This window comes from Podarcis vaucheri (assembly GCF_965113315.1).
Source record: "Podarcis vaucheri genome assembly, chromosome: 6".
NCBI lineage: Eukaryota > Metazoa > Chordata > Lepidosauria > Squamata > Lacertidae > Podarcis > Podarcis vaucheri.
Window position 1 is genome coordinate 40781116 of NC_138764.1, and position 22720 is coordinate 40803835.

Here is a 22720-nt window from a genome sequence, read left to right on the forward strand (position 1 = left end):
CAAACTCTTTCAGCGCAGATGTAACATGTTCATGGTAGGAAGCCTCACTGAGCAACTTAGCAGCCACCTTCTGCTTCAGCTACAGATCTGAATCAACTCTTAAGGGCAACCTCACATAAACTCTTTTTTTTTTAAAGGCATCCTAAAACAGACAAAATGTTCTAAAAACAGTTACAGTTAGAAACATTATTTCATTCAGTGATCTCATAGTTGCCGGGAACAGTATTCTTCAGCTGCCAAATGCCTGGGTAAAAACGTAAATGTTTCAAAATTCCTCCTGAAATTTCATAATGCTAGAGACAAGCACACCTCACTAGGGAGGGCAATCCAGGAACAATGAACAAGAGCAAGCAGAAAAGGCCTGTCATGAGTCAGCACCAACCAGGCATCCCCTAGTGGTGGCACCACCAACAAAGTCTCAGTGCAAATGTGTATAACATATGGATAATAAATGACGTCAAGGGTGCTGAGAATTGTAGCTTTGAAAACCACAGTGCCCAAAATCTGATGGAGCTTTAAATGTGCTTTATATATATGGTGTTTACCCAGCCAGAACAGGAGGTCAGGCTTCCTGTTGGATCATTGGCCCAATCCAGGAGGTTCTCCTTATCTTCTTAACATGCTGTGTGGGCCACACATCTGTATTCTAACTGTAATTTTGTTTGTGGTGACTTCTGAATCAGAGTGACTTCCGTAAACCAGGCTAAAATTCTAGTACTTACACATTGCAAGACAAAAAACAAAAAAACCCAAGCAAACTTTAATCTCTGGCCAGGAAGCCTGCCCAGGAAGCTACCCAGTTACCGTTAATCTGTTTTTCAGGGATGGTGGTGCTGAAACAATATAAGAACAAACAGTGATAAAATCTTTATAATGTAAACCACAGCAATCCCCACCTAAATGACAGTGAACACTGGTTTTATCCAGAGGTTTAACTCAAAGCTGTACTACCCAACCAATACAATTGTCCATCCTTTCTGATAATTTTTTTTAATTAAAAAAGTTGTTTGTAAAGCTCTTCGGGGTCCTGTAGAGCTTAATGGTTATTATTGTTTACTCTCCATAAACACTAATAGGAGCTATTTGTAGCTTTATTAGGTCCCTTTACTGAAATTTATTAAGATCTCTCAAGGCATTGCAAGCCAAACTGCCTAGAAACTATTTCCAACTTTCTTGAAATCAAAATATGCAACATCCCACCATTGCAACTGATTAGAACATATGGATAAAGGTTTGGTCTGATTTACGGCTTTTATTCCACTTTTTTTTTTTTAATTAGAGCATAAGATGCATAGGATCATCATGACTTGACTTCAGAGATAATTCTTCATGCTTTCTGATTAATCTCCTAGTCCCACATTTGATGTTGTTATTGTGTATATAGGCCTGGCATTTTTAGGTACATTTAATCACCAGTATTCTACCTAGTGAGCCTGCCCCCATGATCCCCATGAAGTTGGATATATTGTTTGGAAAGGGTTTAACTGTATTACGTGTGCTTAAGCATCATTGATTTCACTGAAATATACTTGTGCAAAGCCATGCTATTGCCTATTGTCCAAAGGCAATAATAACCTTAGTAATAATTTTCCTGGCTAGTGCTTGGATTCAAATAACTAAAATTTAGACCAGAGCAGTCTTCTGGCCATGCTGTGTGGATTCATTAACTGTAATGTTTTCGTCACAGCATTTAACAATTGCTTACCCTCAAGGGAATTTTATTCTGCTATTATTCCATTTTACTACATTCTTTGATACTATATGCTGGTTTTCTCTTTTTATTTTTAAAGAAAGCTTGCATGAATAAACTGTTCCCTCATATGTGATTTAACTATGTCCCAAACATGAGGCAGATGAACATATTCACTGCCATGTAGTGGTTAGCATGTTGGACTAGGGTCTGGAAGACCAGGCTTCAAACCCCTACTCAGTCATGAAGCTCACTGTGTGAGCTTGGCCAGTCACAAGATGTATGCCTAACCTACCTCAGAGGGTTGCTGTGAGGCTGAAATAGGGTGAAGGAGAACCATGTATGTCACCATGAACTCTTTGGAGGAAAGGTGGGATATAAATATAACAATTAATATGAGACTGTATTGCTAAAATAAAGAAAAAGAACAGCTTCTTGCTTAGGTCTTGAAAACTCATTGGTTTTTGAAAGTTATTTTTAGTTTAGTGCAGTTATTTTTATACTTACATGTTGGTAAGTAAAACATGGACCACTTATAAATGCCATTTCCAACTTCTCGAAAGATTCCATCAACAGTGTCTCCGAAAAGTTTTACACTTCACATGAACTAATATCAGTGTACTGGAAGAAGCAAATATCACCAGTGTTGAAGCAATGATTCTTCAACATCAACTTCATTGGACTAGTCATGTTGTGTGGATGCCTGATGCTTATCTTCCAAAGCACCTACTCTATTCCGAACTTAAAAATGCAAAGCGTAATGCTGGTGGTCAACAAGAGAGGTTTAAAGACTATCTCAAGGCAAATCTAAAAAAAAAAGTAGTATACACACTGACAACTGAGAAACACTGGCCTGCGAGTGCTCGAGTTGGAGAACAGCCTTTACCAAAGGTGCCATGGGCTCTGAAGACACTCGAACTCAAGATACAAGGGAGAAATGTGCTAAGAGGAAGGCACGCTTGGCAAATTCACACCGTGATCAACTCCCACCCGGAAACCAATGTCCCCACTGTGGAAGGACGTGTGAATCCAGAATTGGCCTCCACAGTCACTTATGGACTCACTGTTCAAACCATGATTATGGAAGACAATCGCCGAAGAAGATATAAACAAATAAACAATACTCATATTATAGAGATAATATTTACATATATTATAACCTTTAAGATTCTCTGTGTGATAAAAGGCAAGATTTATGCTTTTCAGAAAAATTGATGTAATTCTGTTCCAACAGAAAATGGCCCCTCCATGCATCTATTAAAAATAATTTATGAAAGAGGTTCCAAACGCCTTTGAAATTATAGGTTGAGTTCCTTACTGTATTTCTATATTTAGCACAATACATCATCATAAGAGATCTCAGAATGTGGTACAATCCATTAGAAAATCAAATTCACAATAAAAACTATTACATAACTAGAGCCGACCAAGTGTTCAAAAATGTATCAAAAATGTTACTAAATAATCTACTGTGATTCCCAATTGATGAAAAAAAACCACATCCCCATTTAAAGGAACTTATCCTGCTTTAGAATCAGTTATTTATAATAATCCTCTTCCCCATTATCTGAAGAAGAAGAAAAAGCAGTAGTATTAATTTCAGTAACTTCAAATATACTGTTATAAAAATTAATCTTCATCTAGATAGTTCTATTCTTCTGTAAACTTCTTAGGGACATTTTGGATCTGTATCACAACTCTTTTGGTTTGAACTAACTTCAGCAGCATAATTTCTTATCAGAGAAGGATTTCAAAAAGTCTCTTCTGCTATCCTGAAATGAGTTTCCTATCTAAAGATTACATTAGGTTTTTCTTTTGATGTATTTGTTTAATCTCCATATGTTAAATGGGGTAAATCCTGCCACATTTAGATTTAAAGTAATTTAACTTTATCCCTGTGTTCCCTCAGTTAAAAATAAATACTAGGGCTGTAGGGGGCGGGAGTTGAAAGAAAATAGGGGGGGGAGGAAAGGGGGAAATATTGGGAAGAGAAACCAAAATCAAGAAGGTTGAATACTGTGTGTGTGTGTGTGTGTGTGTGTGTGTGTGTGACAAAAAGGTTTACCATTCTCCATCCTCTGTGTATATAATTCAATCTGTACTCCATCCTCATCCTCTGTGATAAAGGTATAAAATAGCTGATCAGCATTTTTTTCATAGGGGCCACATAAGCATCCACTATCAATGCCTCGTGTCTTTTTAAAAAAAATCTTGAAGACTTCTCTGTAGGTTTTAATTGGGAGTTGTAAATAAAGGTTGCTTGCATGGATGTGATTAAACAGTTGCCTATTCTGGGTTTTAGTTCACTGTCGTTAATAGTATAGTAATATGTCTTATGTGCAAATTGGCTTTGAAGCTTCTTGTAAGCCATTTTGTAGAGGATTTCCTTAAAAATCTCTTAAATAAGGTAGAAATAAAGCTTCCCAGAAACTCAAAACATTAAACAATTACACAGGTAGAATGCATATAACATTTAATAAACAAATAAAAACACAGCAACTATAAAAGCAGCACGAGCAAGTTAGCTAGACGCCTTCCTGAAATGGGTGGCCTTTGAAGCCAATATCCTAAACAAAACACAGTGCTAAGTAGAGAAAATTCCATTTGAGATTTGCATTTCTTGAGTGATGTGAGGCATGGAAGGGAATTCTACTGTTTTGCCAGCTGGCTGTTTGGATTAAATGACTGTTCCTACAGTCTATTTGCTTCAGTGTTTCTCTCAAAAGTTAGACATAAGAGAACCTAACTTCAGAATGATGGTGTGTTACTTCTTTCTGAGGAAAGGATAGCTGGATCATGAATGCATAAAGAGCCTCCTTTGTTTCAAGACAGCGAAGAAATTTAATTATCAGCCAAGTCAGCCTCAGAATGTTCTGGTGTAGACTAAATTTTCACGACAATGCAATTGGCATGATTAACATTACACACAAATAATATATTTTGCTATCAGGCTTAAAATTGCAACTAATAAAGCTGACCTGCTTAGAAAAAAACAGCTTGAAAAAATGCATCTGATTATTTGGACATAATGTATTGTATCTGACCAAGTTATGGAGTAGTAGGTACATTGCAATCAACAGACAAGTTAATAATGACTAACCTAAGTGCATGATTTCAATGGTTCTGCTTTGAATATGACGTAGTTGGATACAATCCATCTTGCTTTGTAAACACTGAAAACTGACTACCTTAAAGGTTAGGTTGTGATCACATGTTATGTTTTGTGCAGTTTTTTGAGATAAAGGAAGCAGCCCTATATGTGAATATGACACATCGCTGTAAACATGTGAATAGCAGTTACACTCATCAGAAAATTGGTGCTCCCTATCAAGTATACGCGGGTGGCGCTGTGAGTTAAACCACAGAGCCTAGGACTTGCCGATCAGAAGGTCGGCGGTTCGAATCCCCGCGACGGGGTGAGCTCCCATTGCTTGGTTCCTGCTCCTGCCAACCTAGAAGTTCGAAAGCACGTCAAAGTCCAGCGAGAAGGTAAACGGCGTTTCCATGCACTGCTCTGGTTCACCAGAAGTGGCTTAGTCCATGCTGGCCACATGACCTGGAAGCTGTACGCCCGCTCCCTCGGCCAATAAAGCGAGATGAGCGCCGCAACCCCAGAGTCGGTCACGACTGGACCTAATGGTCAGGGGTCCCTTTACCTTTATCAAGTATACATCCTATGTCACATGAAACCAAAGGAAAAATGATGACTGACTGACTGTCAGATTAGGAGAAAAATGTATGCAGTAGCTGGAAGGCTGAAAGGAAGCACTTTGCACTGCAACACTTCTGTTGCAGACCTCCACTCTAATCATCACGTGCCATTAGAATGAATGGAAATTTCTCATGTTAAGATGTGTATGAAATCAGAAACTTGGACCGTTCACATATTATGGTAAGCATACAGCCCGACTGTGAAAATACTGTAATACTCTGATTCAGTTGGACTTACTTTGAGTAGGTGTGTATAAGATTGTACAGTTAGTTGCTTCATAAGTTGGAAATGTAAGTTTAAAAATAGTCTGTAATTTTCTGAAGGCACTGAAGCATATCTGAATAAGCTCTTATTATTATTTTTGAAACTCCCCAGTTTTCATCTTATCAAGATGTGACAGCAGTATGCCTAATGGTATGTTTTATGCTTCTGCACAGCATCGTCAATAACACATTTTATAGTTCAAGATGAACTTTTAGATAATTAGAATTGTTTAAAAAAAGTAGCTTCCAAATTATTATTTTAAATAGCATTAGGTGAAGCATGGCAGCCGCAGAAACGTAAGCCTTGCTAAGAAAATGAAAGGCAAATCCTGCTTGAAACAGGAGTGCTCAACCTCATGTAGAGAGAGATCGTGCCTGTGACTGATTTTTTATAAGTAAAGGGAGATAGTTATGTAGCACAAGTACCTTCCACTTTCAGTACTTAAAAACCCATTTCCACCCATATTATTCTGTGTACACACATGGGATCTTCTCGGTTCCTTTATTCAAGTGATGACATGTGCTGAAAGGTGCTCAATGATCTAGGGCATCCCATGACCCATAAAGGGCAACAACAGCAACAAAAATAATAATTGTGTAGCAGAGTGGACCCCAACTTCTATTACCAATGAATCCATCAGGTATTCTGCCTCCCCCATGGCATATCTAACTAATCTCAAAGTCCCTAAGCACCGGAGGGCCTTTACCCTGGCACGATGTCACACCCTCCCCTCGGCTGTCATTGAAGGTCGATTTGGGAAGATTGCTTACTCGGAGGGACAATGCCCCTGTGATTCTGGACAAACAGAAACAATAGCATGTGCTTCTCCAGTGCCTATATTATAGAGACATTTGTATTGGCCTCATTTCCCCACTACTCCATAAGTACCCAGGGTGCACAGGACAATTCTATACCCCCTGCTGCTTTCAGATACCAACCCTGCTACAACATACAATGTTGTTAGGTTCTGCATAGCAGCATTCAAAATTCGTCGGATGATGACCTGTGCCACAAATGAACACTCATATCAGAGTGCTCTGTAAATTGATAGCCATAGCCTTTTATATACTAACCTTTTATGCTCTTCCACATCCGTTTAATGCTCCTAACCCTTCTTTTAGATTCTTTTAGCCTCTTTTAGATTCTTATAGTCTTTCATATATACTTTGTTTTAATAATTTTAGCTTTCCAAAACGTTTTGCAGATTTTAAATGGTTGTTCCCCACCCTACTTATGCTGGTCTATGACCATAATAAAAGATTTGATTGCGTGAGTGAGTGTAGCAGAGTGTTGTACTAAGACCGGCGGGGGTGGGGGGCAAGATTCAAGTTCCATTCAACCATGAAACTCACTGGGTCACCTTGGACTGATCACTTTAGGATTTTATTGATTTATTAGACTGCCCTTCACCATAGGAACTCAGAGCAGTTAAATTAGGATAAAAATAAGTAAAACAGAACAGCAAAACAATAACTTCCCCCTTCCCAAAGACACATGTAAAAGGCTGTAGAATATTAATCAGTCCAAGGCCTGGTTGAATACCCCTTCAAGCACCTTGGATAAAAGTTAGAAGAGAAATGTTAACTAAATAAGGTGGTGGGATTGTAAGGTAATGAAAAAATTTTGGGAAATGATATACAACGAATTGAAGAAAATGTTCCATTTAATATTTGTTTAAAAACCTGAAGCATTTTTGTTAGGGATTGTAGGGAAAGACCTGCCAAAAAAGCTGAAAAACATCTTCATGTATGTGACAACGGCCGTGAGAGTTTTAATAGCACAAGGATGGAAGACTGAAGAAACCCCAACTAAAGAATCATGGCAAGAAAAATTGAGGGACTATGCAGAACTGGCAAAACTGGCATACAAGCTACGGGACAAGGATAACTGTGACTTTAAAGGTGAATGGGGACCCTTTACAAAGTATTTGAAGATGCAACAAAGCGAACTGGACTCCTTGGCTGGCTTTGAATAAACATTCACAAACTTTTTATTGATAATAATCAGCTAAATAGTTTGAGGATCTATACAACTGTGTAACATGCAGAAAACAGCACTTTTAGAGAAATCAAAGACTGGAACTGAGGGAAGGTGGGGGTGGGTTCTGTGGGGGGAGGGAGGGGGAGGAAAATTGGGGGAATAAAGATGATATGTTTCTGGATAATATGTTTTGTTTTAATTTTGAATAAAAAAGTTATTTAAAAAAGAAGTAAATAAGGAAAAGTCTTCCATGGGGTCTTCATGATCAATGTGAGGTGATCAAATTGTGGGGGGCAGGACCAATGTGGGGGGCAGGTACATGGGCTATTGCCCAAAAGCAAACTTGGATCCTTGGGAAGGTTAACGAAGGGAAGCTCAAAAACAGAAAGTTTCCTGCCCTGTCATCTCCTCAGAAGCCCACACAGCCCTGCCCGTGTTATTCAGGAGGGTCCCTGACCCTGCAGAGAAACTCTTTGGGACACACGTGGCTAACAGGAAGAGGGAAAGGAAGGAGGGGAAACTTTCCTTCTGTGAACTTTCTTAAGTTAACTTCCTGTCAATGAGCTACCAGCCTAAGTTCAAAGTGCTGGCTGTGCACCTTGGACCCAGGATACCTGAAAGATAATCTCTCCCCTTATACACCCAGTCAATAACTGCGCTGTGCAGATGCTATCTTATCATGAAGTCCGTTCCACACACTGTAGGAATCGGGCCTTTTGTGTTGCAGGCGCTGTCTCTGTCATATTTTCAGCACCTAGAGAAGGCCTTCCTCATTCAACAAACCTTCCAAATTGAAATCGTTCCCATTCTGTATCAGTATTGCAACTGCTTTTTAAACTGTGTTTTTTTTAAACTGACATTTTTATTTTATTCCTTGTTTTTCACTGGGCTTCTGTGGGAGGAAGGGCAGGATATAAATTTAATGAAAAATAAATAAACCTACCAAGCTATTGAGTTTAGTATATTTTATATAATGTTTCTCCAGCCTATGTTGTAAGCTGCTTTGAGCAACTGTAGGGGCATAAACATTTTTGAATGAGTGATTGAACAGAAGAGAAAGTTGAGTAGGCTCCTATAGTTGGTAGAACATGACCCATAATCTCAGGGTCATGGGTTTCAACCCCATGTTAGGCAAAGGTTTCCTGCACTACAGGGGGTTGGACTAGATGACCCTCACGGTCCCTTCCAACAATTCTGTGATTTGATTACATGGGCCACTTTAGCAGCACAATGAGGCATTTTGATGCCCATAGTTTCCTTCTACTGGTGGTGAATGCCAGCAGCATTTAAGGCAAATTGGGGCCACTGAGAAACAAGGAGGTGGTATCAGCATGCTCTGGGGAAACCCTGGGGTTTTCAGAAGTACAAAAATGTCTCTTTTAAAGGCATACGAGAGCAAAATATTCAAACAAAACAGAGCAGCCCAATAAGTAGCCACGGGCTGTAGACTGAGCGTTGGGAAAGAAATGTAACTTGTCACTGAACACGCTGCAACATTTTGCTGCAGGCCTCACCTGTTGTATATACCTGACAAATCATAAAATAAGAATTTTGTTTAAAACCCTGTTTGACCAGAAACCATAGTGGGATAGGGTGGGGGTAGATGTATGTAGCCCCAGGCAAAGATAGCCCTACATACTGCCTTTAAGTGTCTGAAAAACTATCATTTCTGAAATAACACTGACTAACTTATTCTGTTGGACAGAGCTTTGCTTCAGGCAATTTCTTCAAGGCCTTTCTGGTCTCATCTGTGTGGCTTTGGGTGCATTTGCACACTCACTGCTCACAGCTGTTTCTGTGTTTCTAACCTGAATTCAGAGGTGTATAGTGGCAAAGCAGCAGTCTTTCAGGAAAGGCAGGATACAAAGCCAGCATTGGGTAATTATAGAGTTAAACATTGCCCCAGTTGTTATGGGTTGGGTATAAGACTTTACCCTGTAGCTTGTTTATGTGATTACTTTCATTTTCTTAGCAGCAGTTAGCTGTGATGGACAAGTCCATTGATTTAAGTAGTTCTCCTCTCACTTAACAGTGCAATCCTATGCACGTCTCTCTGGAAGTAAGCAACATTGCTTTCAGTGGGACTGACTCTCTGGTAAATGAGTATAGTTGAACACAGTCATACCTTGGTTGATGAACGCCTTGCAACTTGAATGTTTTGGCTCCCGAACACACAAACCCAGAAGTGAGTGTTCCAGTTTGCGAACATTCTTTGGAACCCGAATGTCCGATGTGGTTTCCATGGCTTCCGATTGGATGCAGGAGCTTCCTGCAGCCAATCAGAAGCTGTGCCTTGGTTTCCAAACATTTTGGAAGTCAAACAGACTTCCGGAATGGATTCCATTTGACTCCCGAGGTACCACTGCACTACCAATAAACACCTTTCCACTTCTCTTTGTGCTTTATGAAATTTTGTATTATGCACTAGAACAGTAATTAATAGCCAAAAAGGTATAGTAAGCCAATGTGCTGGTTCAGAAATTGCATCCAATCATGTTTTGGTCTTTCACGTTTTGGCAGAGTTTGAACTGGGGTTTTTGGTCCTGGATTGTAGATAACCTACACTTCCCCAAATCATAATTTACCCAGTTCAGACAAAATTGCAAGCTAAATTGATGTGGAGGAGGAAAGAAGAGTGTGCAAGAGAAGGAAACGTGGTGGTGGTGGTGGGGAGGTGTAGGAAGGTCATCATGGGACTGATTCTTATTGTCCAAAAACATAGTTCTGCCATTAGGTTTGACCCAAAACACAGCCTGACTAACTGTAGCCCAAGCAATGTTATTTCTAACTCTCCTACAAAGAGCCTTTTTAACAGTTTCAGAATAACGCATGAAAATGAAGCTATATTGCACAGTCAGGCATTAGAAAAAAATGGCAGCCATACAATTCTTTATTATATATATTTTTTAAATGCTTAGTTGTATTTATGTCCCATTAATTGTGTCCCATTTAAAACAAACAAACAAACAAACCACCTCTCAGAACAAGGACACTGGCAGCGCCAATAGTTTCTGCAAGGAAAAGCTTGGTTCCAGTTGGAAACTGCACAGGCTTTAGACTGACATCTAATTTAACCAGAATGGCATCAGGGTGGAATTGATAGATGGAAAGCCGACACATTTCTGTCCAATCACATTTGCAAATGGAGACAGAAATGACAAGCATTATCCTAAGGTGCAATGTTGTTGTTTTAATGCAGCCCCAGGAGAAGGTGCATGAGGAATGTCAGCCCAGACCTGTGAATCTTCAGAGCTGACTCACGGGGCCCATGAGTGACTTCAGTGACATTTACATTCCTGTAATGTGGCTGCTTTATTTTTATTTGCTTTACAGAATGCTGTTTTCATTTCCATTGCTCAGAGCTTTTTTTTTTATCTACCCAGGACAAACACCATTGCACACACAAAGCTTACAGCAAAGAGAAAGAATGCTAATGTCAAATTCAAACTCTACCATTATTATTATTTAATGCACAGACAAGGCCAAGCTGGCTGACCAAGCGACCATCTGCAGCAATATTTTTAGCAGTGGGTGGGTGTCAGGGCTTGTCAGGGTCAGACGCAAATGGCACCACTCAAAACAATCCAGTGTATGGGTTCCAAGGCTACTTCTTGTAGGGGAGGGAATGGGTCAATCAGTAGGCATACCCATATTCCTGCTTTATTTTTTTGGGAAGTAGCCTGTTGACATTGGTAGGCAAAGGCACATTGGCAGAAGCAATGGACAAGCATGCAGATGACTGGCTGTAGGTTGCAGATAGCTAACAGGTGGGTGGATGGCTCTGCTACCATTCCTGATCTGCTACCCGAGTCCAGGGGCTCACCTGGGCTCATAGTAGAGCTGGGATTGTTGGTTTCCCCAGTCACTTGATTCCTCCAGGGCTGATTGGCTGCAGCTTTCCTTACTGCTGCCAGCAGGGGATGATGGAGCTGCAAGTCTCAGGTCATCTAGTTTCTTCGTGACTTGGGAAATTAAGTAGGTGGGCTGGGCTTCTGCCTTGAGTCTGCTGTGGCTGGCAGACTGCCATCTAGTCTAAAAAGTGGGCCTTTTCCACAGCTGCCTCAGCCCTCTGCAACATGTTCCCCTGTGCAATCCAATAAGCATCAACTGTGACATGTTTTAGATGCCTATTAAAAATACATTTGTTAATTTGGGCATTTCCTGACTGTTGATTTTTCTATTGAATTATTGTGTGTTTTGCTTCAGTGTACTGATTCTGGATTTTTATTGGGATATTGACAGGATGTACCATACTTTGTTCTATCTTAATTTTGTGATCTTTGCTTTCTACATTTCTGAGGGTCACATGACAGTGGTCAGTGGGGCCAGAGGCAAATGTGAGCAGAACAACCTTTGCACAGTAGGCGAGTTTATACACACAGCCCTCTATGTCCTCCATCCAAACAAGATGCTCTATCAGAGTTGAAGTACACATGGTGGGCAGGGAACTTACTTGGGGTGCAAGGCAGGGCCAGCGAGTGATGTATGACCAGGGGAGACCTCTAAGGGCCAGAAGAGAGGCCATATGCAGTTCCTGGGACCTGAGAGACCCTGGACTAGAAACTGGTTCAATAAAGAAATAGCATTGCCAGGGATCATGGGATCTAGCCACACAAGGCAACCAAAGTTTTACCAGGTATACTGGCTACATAGCTTTGTTGCACTGTCACCCTTTTCCCCACTGCCTCATTGCACAACTTCCTAGCTTCATTTTTACATCCAGTTGTACTTTTTCTGCAGGCATACACTGATTTAAAAGTCATCCCCTCTCTACTGGGAATTGCCATGTTGAAACTTATAATTCTAATCATCCTTGTCAAACTATAATCCCCAGGATGTTGGGTGGGGTTCTTTTCTGTTGTTTTGTTTTGTGAAGGGCAGGAAGAAGCCAGTTGCACTGGTATAAAACTAAAACGAAGCTGTGCACACATTATCGACTCAAAATGCAGCTAGGTTGTTCTTTTTCTCAACTTGGGTCGAAGCTGGTTTGTGGGGGGAAATGCATCAAAATGCAATATTTTATGAGAAACAACAGGATAAATGCATGGATTGCGACTAACATATTGTACACGTGGCTTCGCAAACCAGTGGATGCAGGAGTGTATGCACAGCCTAAGCCTGTAGTTTAGATATGGCCTTAGACATTTTGAAAGAGCCTTAAAAGGATGCAGCAGATGTCCTTTCAATTAGGAATGTGTGTAATTAGCACCTTTAGGGAGCATGCCAATCAGGCAGATTCTCAAAAGTTTTCATTAACTCATGACTAACTACTTGCATTCAATTAAGAAGGCACCGCTCAGTGGAAAAAAGTTTCACTTTGAAGTCTCCTGCAGTTTGCTTCCTTTCAGCCTTGGTTAACTGGGAGCCCCAGAGACACTGCAGAGGAGCCTCATTTGCATCAACAAAAAAGGGAATAAGGGCATTGCTGAAATACAGCAGCTAATTCATTCTGAATCCGGACAGCAGCTTCATTTGTAGGCACTTCCAAGTCCCAGGGCGTTCTGTGGCTTTGACTAAAGGTCTCATTGGAGATGCTCTTTGAAGGGAAAATGCATGCCACCTTGTTAGCTTAAGCAACACCATGAGGCATTGGGTCAGATTTCCACAGCAGAGATTGTGCAGAACCGTAGCTTAAACGTATGTGGATATTGCAAGCAGAAGCTCTGTGCATTGTTATTATCCAGTTGATTTAAATGAGGATAAGGAGCAGTTAGTGGCTGCTAAAGGTAGTTCGATTCTGTTAATTTTACCCTTTTCTCCTTGACGGCTAGTCTGTCATTGAGGCATAATGTTGATATTATTGATGCTGGATACTGGCAAGTGTATTGTTGGTATGTTTCATCCTCAAGTAAACTTTTCATATGTTTCAAATAAATTGTAGCTGTTGAAATATCGATGGCATATGACAGCATATTATTTTCATCTATATTTTTGGTTCTATTTCACTTAAATTGCCTTGTGTGAACTGCTTTGAGCACTATGTATTTGTGCACAGTGTAGTACATAAATGAACCAGATCATGGCTTTGAACTTTGATCATTTGCCTCGCTTGGTAATGTTTCTTTTATTTTAATGCCTCATTGCGGTTTTATTAATTTTACTATTCCACAGGAGTAAAGGTAAAAGCTTTGTCATTCCACAGTCTTCTATTGTTCTGTTCTGAGCTTTTGCTCTGAAACACTCACCTTCTGATCAGCACTGGTGATTTCCCACAATATCTACAAGGATAATTTTCAGCCAATTCCATGTAGTCTCCTGCCAACAATGTAAGGGTTGGGGCTGGAGGAATGGAAGAAGCAGGACACCGTCACAAGGTGCCAAGCTGCGCAACAAGGAGAGATCAAACCTTTGGTCCAGAGTGTAAGTTGAACACTCACTTTATACTGTAAAGTAAAGGACCCCTGACAGTTAAGTCCAGTTGCAGACGACTCTGGGGTTGCAGCACTCATCTTGCTTTACAGGCTGAGGAAGCCAGTGTTTGTCCGCAGAAAGTTTGCGTGTGTAGGTCCCCAGGCCACCCCTCAAATAACTTCACACATAACACGTAATTTTAGTTTTGGTTTTTGGGCACTATTTTGGCCACAACTTTATTAAAATACAAAATCAGTGAGTGGTTGTTTAGACATTGGTTATGACTATCTGTCCCCCCGCCTGGGACAGAACTGACATCTCGAGGTCTGATCGGTAGCCAGTAGAAGAGAAAGTCAAACTTGGGGTCATTTGAGCTAAGCGCCGGACCCACGCCGCTCACCCCAGCAGCTCCCCGAAAGCTTGCCTGCCCGGTCCTATGACAAGGATTCCCATAACAGGGATTGGGCGGCCCTGGTCCCATAACAGGGATTGGACGAAATCATGGCAAGCCCCAGGATTCCTTTAACGGAATTCCCTTCAGCGCAATAGGAGGGGCAGGCCCAGCCTGACCCCTCCACCACCAGCATATTATAACCAATGCCTAACTGCAACCTTACAAGTTGTGACGAATTGCTGAGTAGTAGGCAAAAACCAAATGGCACAGCCAATCACCAAATGGCAAAATTCCTACTAGGCCCCTGCTCCAAAGCAGACGACCCCATGACAGGCAAAGCAAGGTCAACCGGAAAGAGGGCGGGCGGGCGGGCGGGTGATCCGATGCACTCTGCAAAGAGAAAGAGAAACCAGAGTGCCCCAATATTTAAAGACTATGGTCCCACCCACCCAATTTGCAACATACAATTTGCCCCAGCAACCCGGTTACCCAATCACATTGCCAGGCAACAACTATTAACCTGCCTGGCAACAAGAGGCCTGGCCTGGTGGCCCACACCGCAACACGTGCTCTCATTTATTGGAGAACACGCTTTCTCCAGGTCATGTGGCCAGCATGACTAAGCCACTTATGGAGCAACGGAGCACCGAAACCAGAGAAGCGCAGGGAAAAGCCATTAACCTTCCTGCCAAAGCAGTACCTATTTATCTACTTGCACTTTGACGTGCTTTTGAACTGCTAGGTGGACAGGAGCCGGGACCGAGCAATGGGAGCTCACCCCGTTGCAGGGATTCAAACCACCAACCTTCTGATCAGCAAGCCCTAGGCTCTGCGGTTTAGACACGCCACCTACGTCCCTTCTTTATACTGTAGAAGCAACTTAATGGTGTTTTGAAACTTAGTTTGTAATGTCTTTCCCAGACTCCTTTCATAGAACCAGCACCCCATCCATGATTGAATATCTGGATTTTGTGATTTCATGCCTTGGTGCTATGTAATTTCTACTTTCATTTTAATGAAAAGAGCACAATGGATGAATTCATGTAACCAGAGCAAAAGGAAACTACCGGTAAGAAGAGGAGCATGAAAATCAGGCGTTAGTCTCTCTGTGCATTTCTAGGAGGCTCTTCACTCGTGCTGGTGACAGAAGAAAAAAGCTGTTTGTAGGCGCTGTTGTGACTCAACAAAGTCCAAAGACAGAAAATAGTTTCTTCTTTTTTCTTTGAGCAGAAGGCAGCTTGAAAAAAGGACTGCCTGCTTGTGATGTGCAAATGAATTTTGCTTTTGCCTCTGGTGAATGGGGTTTGCAAGTTTTGGCAAATTTGTTTCAAAACATTCAGAGGCAAATGTGGAGTCTACAGAAGCAGGTGTATACCCCAAGATGTGGTGCTTCTCTCAAGCCACCTGTAATTCTCCAAAACTAATATTTATAAACAAATGTATGATGCTGCCATATACTGAGACCATTAGTCCAACTAATCAGATTTTCTTTCTTTGGTTGGTAAAGTCTTTTTGTGTCCTCAGGTAAATAAAAACATTTTTCCAGTGCTCATGATCTTTCCTTAACCAGCAATACTGAACCTGTGAGCGTCTAAATGGACACTAGAACTGAACTAAGGACTTTCCTAGTTGTCTGCCTTTGTCCCCGTTTCAGACTTTAGTGGAAAGGAAGGTGGCCTGCAGCATAATGGAGAAAGCTGCCTGATTTGAATGGTAATATACTGCTGCACTCAAATAGCTTGTCATGTGGTGACAACTGCCACATGGAAGACTTGTTTTCCATTTCCTTCCTCTCTGGGTCTTTTGGCTCCCAAGAGGTAATGAAAGAAAGTTGGACTCAAAGGAGAATACGTTTTTCTCCTCAACAACCAAAGTGAGATTGAAGTTCCACATTTTGGGTTTTGTGGTTTCCCCACTGGAATTCGCCGCATGGGATTTCTCTCCTCACATGACAGAGCAGGAGTGTAGCCTTCCTGATCAGATTTAGCTTTGACAGTTTGAGACTCCCTCTTCGCTTTCAAGGACTCCCTGGAGTTGATATGCCCTTGGCCCATCTTAGTTCACAGCTGCGGCACTTTTCTTCAGGCTTTCGGCCCTGACTTGTCAAAGGCTCCTCTCTACATTTCAGCCCCCACCCTCTTATCCAGGCTCGCTGTTTTTAGCTTCTATATAGGAGTTTTATCGTCGTCTGCTTAATCAAGGTTTGGGGAGTTAAACTGTGCCAAACACTGAACCCCTGGATTCAGCTTATATTAAATATACCTATAGAGCACTATGTAGATAACAAAATAAGTTGATACATTGGTGCTGCCACACTCTGAACCTGATTCTTCGCCCTCCAAAACTAGCTGAACCCCACTTATCCAGACAGAGGAATCACCCACACACAGCTTGTTGGGAAATAGGCTTCAAGTTATTGGCTTTCATCCTGTCCTTTACCACTGTCAGGCACCTGTTTAGCACACCAACCACAACATCTGAATACAGATGAAAAGCAGAAACAGAATAGGGTGTCATATGCCACACATTTATGGCACCATGCAGATATCAAACAGCACTCAGCATAGCACTGAAAATCTGATTATGTCAGTTCTATGAGGCCAAATACAAACCCCTCTAAATGGGTACATCACATAACCCACCCTCCCCACTCATGCCAAGCTTCCCCCTACGCATGATACCTTAAAGGTAAAGGTAAAGGTATCCCTGACCGTTAGGTCCAGTCGCGGATGACTCTGGAGTTGCATGCTCATCTCGCTCTATAGGCCGAAGGAGCCGGTGTTTGTCTGCAGACAGCTTCTGGGTCATGTGGCCAGCATGACTAAGCTGCTTCTGGTGAACCAGAGCAGCACACAGAAATGTCGTTTACCTTCCCGCCAGAGTAGTACCTATTTATCTACTTGCATTTTGACGTGCTTTCGAATTGCTAGGTGGGCAGGAGCTGGGACCGAGCAATGGGAGCTCACCGCTTCATAGGGATTCGAACCTCTGGCCTTCTGATCGGCAAGCCCTAGGCTCTGTGGTTTAGATCCACAATCCTTTACTTGCCCCCAATCCTTTCCTGCATTCCACACCTGATCTACTTAAGCCCTTCTCAGGAGCCTAAAGAAGTTAGTTTGCAACAGTTTAATAAAAAATACCCAGCTCTCCACAGTAACCACCAAAACGACCATCCTCCCCCAATGAAAGGCCTAATTTCTCTGCAAACCTCAGTAGAGTAGCTTGCCTACCACTTCCTGTTGAGTCAAAGCTTCCCTGAAACGCACATATCAGGGCATTCCACATAAGCTCGCCAGAATTAATTTACATGTTTTGGATGGTACTCAGCAGACTTCTCACTTGTGGCAGCGTTTCCTTCCAGATCTCACCTGGGTCTCTTCTCTCCATCATTTCCCCATCTTTTATATGGAGAGCTGAATGTTGCCTGTCATTCACCAAGACCCACAGACCCACATACGGTAGTTTTTATATTGCTCACTTTCATTTTGAACACCTCTACAAAGCACTTAGAAACCACAATCCAGGGTTTGTTTGTCCCCAGAGAATTGCCACTTACAATAGCAACAGTATCTGAGTGAGAAAGGAATTAATTTTTTAAAAAAAACCCCACATAAAACCTTTTAACTAATTTCCCCCCGGTTTTTATTTTCTTTTTGACACAGTTTTATACCCTTCTGGGATTTGGATGAGAATCCATTTATTTATTGCAGTATTTCTTTTTAAAAAGTAAATCATTATCATTGAATGTGTCTGTGCATATATATGTTTGTTTATGTGTGTGTAACATGCATTTTATACCCTTTTAAAGTTGTCATTCTCGACACTCTTTTGTATTCCTGTATCATTTTGTGTATATTCTCTAGAATGGGGGGGGGGTTAGTCCCAATAACGTCAGAAAACTATGACTAGCCACTACACACAAATAGCTTCCCATGTAGGACAACCCCTAGACCTTTCTCTTTTCAAGCAGCAACCATGCTGCAAAGTAATGGTGTGACCTGCTTTTTAAGCCACTGGATTCCCTGCGTTTATTATGCAGATAGTGATGATTTTGGTTCAATCCAACACTTTAGTCAATTCCAACCATGGTCTTTTCTCTCCCCAGTTTACATCCCAAACAAGAATCTTATTTTCCAATCAGTGCACGCACCCAGACATCACATAATGGTCACCCTGCTGGGATGACCCCCTCCCCCAGTAAGCAACTCTTGTTAGCTACAAGCAATTTGGAGTTTCAGCAATCCTTATCACATCTGTATTGTTGGCTGTATTTGTTCACAAACGAATGAGCATGGTGGTTAAGAAGCAAGCATGGTAGGATTTCACGCTGGCTACTGCTATTGTATATTATATTTGTCCATAATTCACACAATTTCTGGGAGGCAGTAAAACAGCCTTTCACCAAGTGTGTATTTTTCATGTGCACTCTCCAAAAAACTATAATTTATAAGCAAATGCTTGGTTTTTTTTACAGCCCTCCTATGGTATTCCGGTGTCATAATTTATCTCAAGGCTTTCTAAGTCAGCCCCAACACAATAAAAGATCATTAGAAGACACAACAAAACTTTTGTTCTGGCAAAACTAGTAAGAAGATTTCCTGCAGTACACATGCTGGCTAAATTAATTCTAGAACTAACACATTAGGGGTATTTTATGTCCACGGCTCATAAAATATGCCAACATTTGAAGCCAAGAGGAACAGAATCTGAATGAGGTGACAGCCACAACTTACATTAGAATTGCTTTACCAGCTATTATACCGATTTTATGAACTACATGCATAGCTGCAGCCTCTTTAACAAACTTGAAAATGACTCTAGTCTTTTTCAATCACAGGGATGCCAACAAGTGAGCATAAGGAGTTCATAGACCATCCCCAAGCCAGCGGTGGACCCAGACTCTTGGCTCTCATTTTGTAAAAAGGAAGTCAGCAAGAAATCTAAACATGGAGGCATCTAGAAAGCAAAACGTGGAGGCAAGCTTCTAAGAATCTGCTGTTGCTAAGGTCGCTTAATCAATCACTGTTGCTAAGAAACCAGAGGAAGAAATTCTGGGATTCAGGATGGAGGGGGGGGGTGCCTCCCAGAACAGAAGAAATCAGGACTATGAACTGTCACAGTTAAAGCAAGGGGGGCTGGTTTTCTCACTTTCTGCATGCTTATTTTTCTTTACATCATCTGTATTTGTGGTTGAATATTTGTATATTGCTTTTTCTTTCAGGAATTGCGTACATTATCCTCCCCTCCCACTTTATATCTTTGCAACAGCCCTGTGATATAAGCTGGACTAAGTTAATATATGTACATAAGCAGCAGTTCTTGCCAGTAGGGGGGGATGCAGGGCCCCCAATCCTCATACAATGTACCATTGCCATATTTTCTCCCTCTACCCCTCCCTCTTGCACATTCTCTGTCTCTCATGCACATACATTCCATTCCATTTCATTCACTTCAATGGAACAGGGCACCTGTGATGTATATGGCATAAGCATGGAGGGAATGGAATGTTCAAATGGGAATGATTCCTCCAGCCAGAATATTAGATTGGCATAAACACAAAACAAAAGCCTCTGAAATGCTGCCTGTACTCTGGAATGTCTTCCCTAAAGAGGCTTGGTTAAATTCTGCCCTCCAGGATTTTGGGACCTTTCTTTATAAATCAACTTTTTAAGCTTCCCTTAGATAACTCATTTACTGCTGTAATATTTTGTTTTTCAATGTTGACTCTGCTTGTGCTCGTCTAGAAGACGTTTGTGTTTTAACAGTATTTTAACTGTGTTTGAAAAATTTAGATGGGCCTGACTTGGACCCTGGGAAAGTTCCTGCTTTACACTCACCCATACCCATTTTCCTCTTCAAAAGCCTTGGCAGGTTATGCCCTTGGATATTTTGTTTCAAGAGCTCTGTCCTTTGTTTGTTCTTACTTTATACCCACTCACAGTGCAATCCTCAGCATATTTACTTCGTTGCGGCTTACTGCCTAATAAGTGTATTTAGGACTGCAGCTTTAATATGTCAGTGGAACTGGAGCTCCAGTCAATTCAGGTTTTCCTCCATAACCTGTGGAGCATCTTTTTGTGCCTGGGTGTGACAGCCAGCTAAGCGCTCCTGAGAGAAAACACAACCTCTGCCTGTTTGGGTCCTATGGGCCTTAGGAGGGATTAAAATGGACAAATACTGGTAAGCCAATTTTCTTTAACTGGAACTGTACGTACGTACGTATGTATGTATGTACATATGTAATTATGTACATAATTATGTACGTAGAATACAGCAAATGCTCCTAAAGAGCTAAATGCATAAGTAATTTGTTTAAAAGATTAACAAGGCAACAGTCCCTGTGACTATGTACAGAGAGTAAAATAAAACATTTTTTACTTGCAAACTTTGTAGTCAGCCCAAGTGGTTCTCTAATTTGCAGAGGTGCTGGACACTTCAGAGATGCTGCTTTGCAAATATTTTCAGTCCCAAAGTGGCAGAACAACTGCAGCAAGTGGCTGTATGGAGGACCTAGACCTGCAAGTATAATCCAAGGATAACAAATTATAACATATACAATGCCAGATATACAAAAAAGGGGGTCCCCACCCCCTTGCTAATTAACCACATGTAAATTTAGGCATGCATTTATATAAATTAAAATGACCTTATGCAGAGTGATAAGAGCCCAGAAATATTATCAAGTTCTTGATAATAATCCACTGTGGGACTCCCCCTTTACCATGCCAAATCAACTCATTCATGGGGGATATATTAGCAAGATCCATCTAAGTCAGAACAAGAATACAGGAACCACACAAATTAGGAGCCAAACTTTAGAAGTGCTCTTGCACACAATCATATTTCAAAAACTGCCAAGGAGACGCTCATTTCAATAGAAAAAAAATGGGCAAAGCATAAAAAGGAATGCCTATTTCCAGAAGAAAATACTATTTGGACCTTCTCTGGAGACGAAAAGTTCTAGTTGCTCTTTGGAAGGAAGATGCTAACATCTGGACCATTATTCAGAGTGAGGCAAGCTGCTTAGATTAAGTACCTAATAATAAAAGAAACCACAAATGTGTCTAGGGGAAAAGCAGCTGTCTTGGAATCTCTGGCAGCCCCAACCTTGCACATGTTTTATAGTGCTGAGAGGAGACTACAAAATCCTACCATTTATGTAAAGGCTTAACGTTTCCTTGTTGAAACTCCTTCTGCCACTATAGCCCAATTTCTCTTTGGGATTTGGGACACAGGCCTCATTTTTGCACTTTGAATCCTCAAATACAATTCTGTCAGCATAATTCTTCAGTCTCCTGCAGTCTTGAAGATTTGTCTGGTACAGAAGTTCATCTCCAGTTCGCCATGGTGACCTCAGGGAACATATTCAATATTTCATTGTTAACTTCATTTTAGACTGGAAGCTTGGAAACTCAATTCGACAGCAGTGAGCTGAACCAGTTTCAGGCAGAACTATATACGGTATTCAGACCTTGCAGGTAACCTTGAGCTGTCTGTTGCTTCCTGAGAAAGTGAAGGAGTCCAACATGCTTCTAAGCTGTTATACTTTGTTAGCCTCAGAATCAGCTCAAATGCGAAAGCAATGATCTGTATGCAGTTTTCCATAGCAAACCCTTGCCATATATTATAGAAGACATGTATTCTCAGCTTTAAGGGCAGCAATAGTGTTTTTAGATATTACAAAAGCGGTTTGAAAGCAGTTATGGATCTTGCATGGAACAGGAAACACTGTTCAGATCTATGGATTCAAAAATTCTCCCACTGAGTCAGAATAAAACACCACTAGCATAACAATCTGTCTCCAGCGCAGTTAATGAAGCTGTGGCCAGTTTCAACCTATTTCTGTCTCCTGGTCTGTTACTTGCTTTTGCATCCTTGCCTAGCCCTTGCCTGGGGCCACTAGGGCAACTGCCTTTCAACCATCAATCACCCAGCAATTTGCCTGTAAACCTGCAAATTGCAAATATGATGCTGAAAGTATCTTACCTTCTCCTTCTAGTACCACAAAGTGTATTTCAAACTACAGCCCTGAATATTTTCTACAAAGGATATCCTGTCTGCAGATGCAGACTTTGGTCTTTGAAATTTCTGTGGCACCCTTTGCGAGGCCAAAATTTGGCACCCCTTGCCTCTCGTCTTCCATTCTGCTCAATTTACTACAAGTAGTAGCAGTGCTCTGCGGTATCCCCTAGGCTCGGCACCCAATGCAGCAGAACCAGTCTCACAGCCCTAAATCCACCTCTGCTGTTTGCCTTGTCCATTCCCAAACACCAAGCTGAGATTTTGTTCCCCAACTCACCACAGTCAGCAGTATGAGAACATGGCAAAT

At 41.3% G+C, this 22720-nt stretch overlaps 1 protein-coding gene across 1 annotated transcript in view; it reads right to left on the reverse strand.

The window, feature by feature from the left end:
• The window catches only part of ST6GALNAC3 (ST6 N-acetylgalactosaminide alpha-2,6-sialyltransferase 3), a 285530-nt gene extending 263066 nt beyond the window's left edge, over window positions 1-22464 (reverse strand). The window contains exons 1-2 of the mRNA XM_082227313.1: window positions 21544-22464; window positions 20770-20907 (exon numbers count right to left, since the gene is read on the reverse strand). The gene's annotated coding sequence lies outside the window, so the exon portion shown is untranslated. The remainder of the gene's footprint in view (window positions 1-20769; window positions 20908-21543) is intronic.
• Between the last annotated feature and the right edge of the window lie 256 nt (window positions 22465-22720).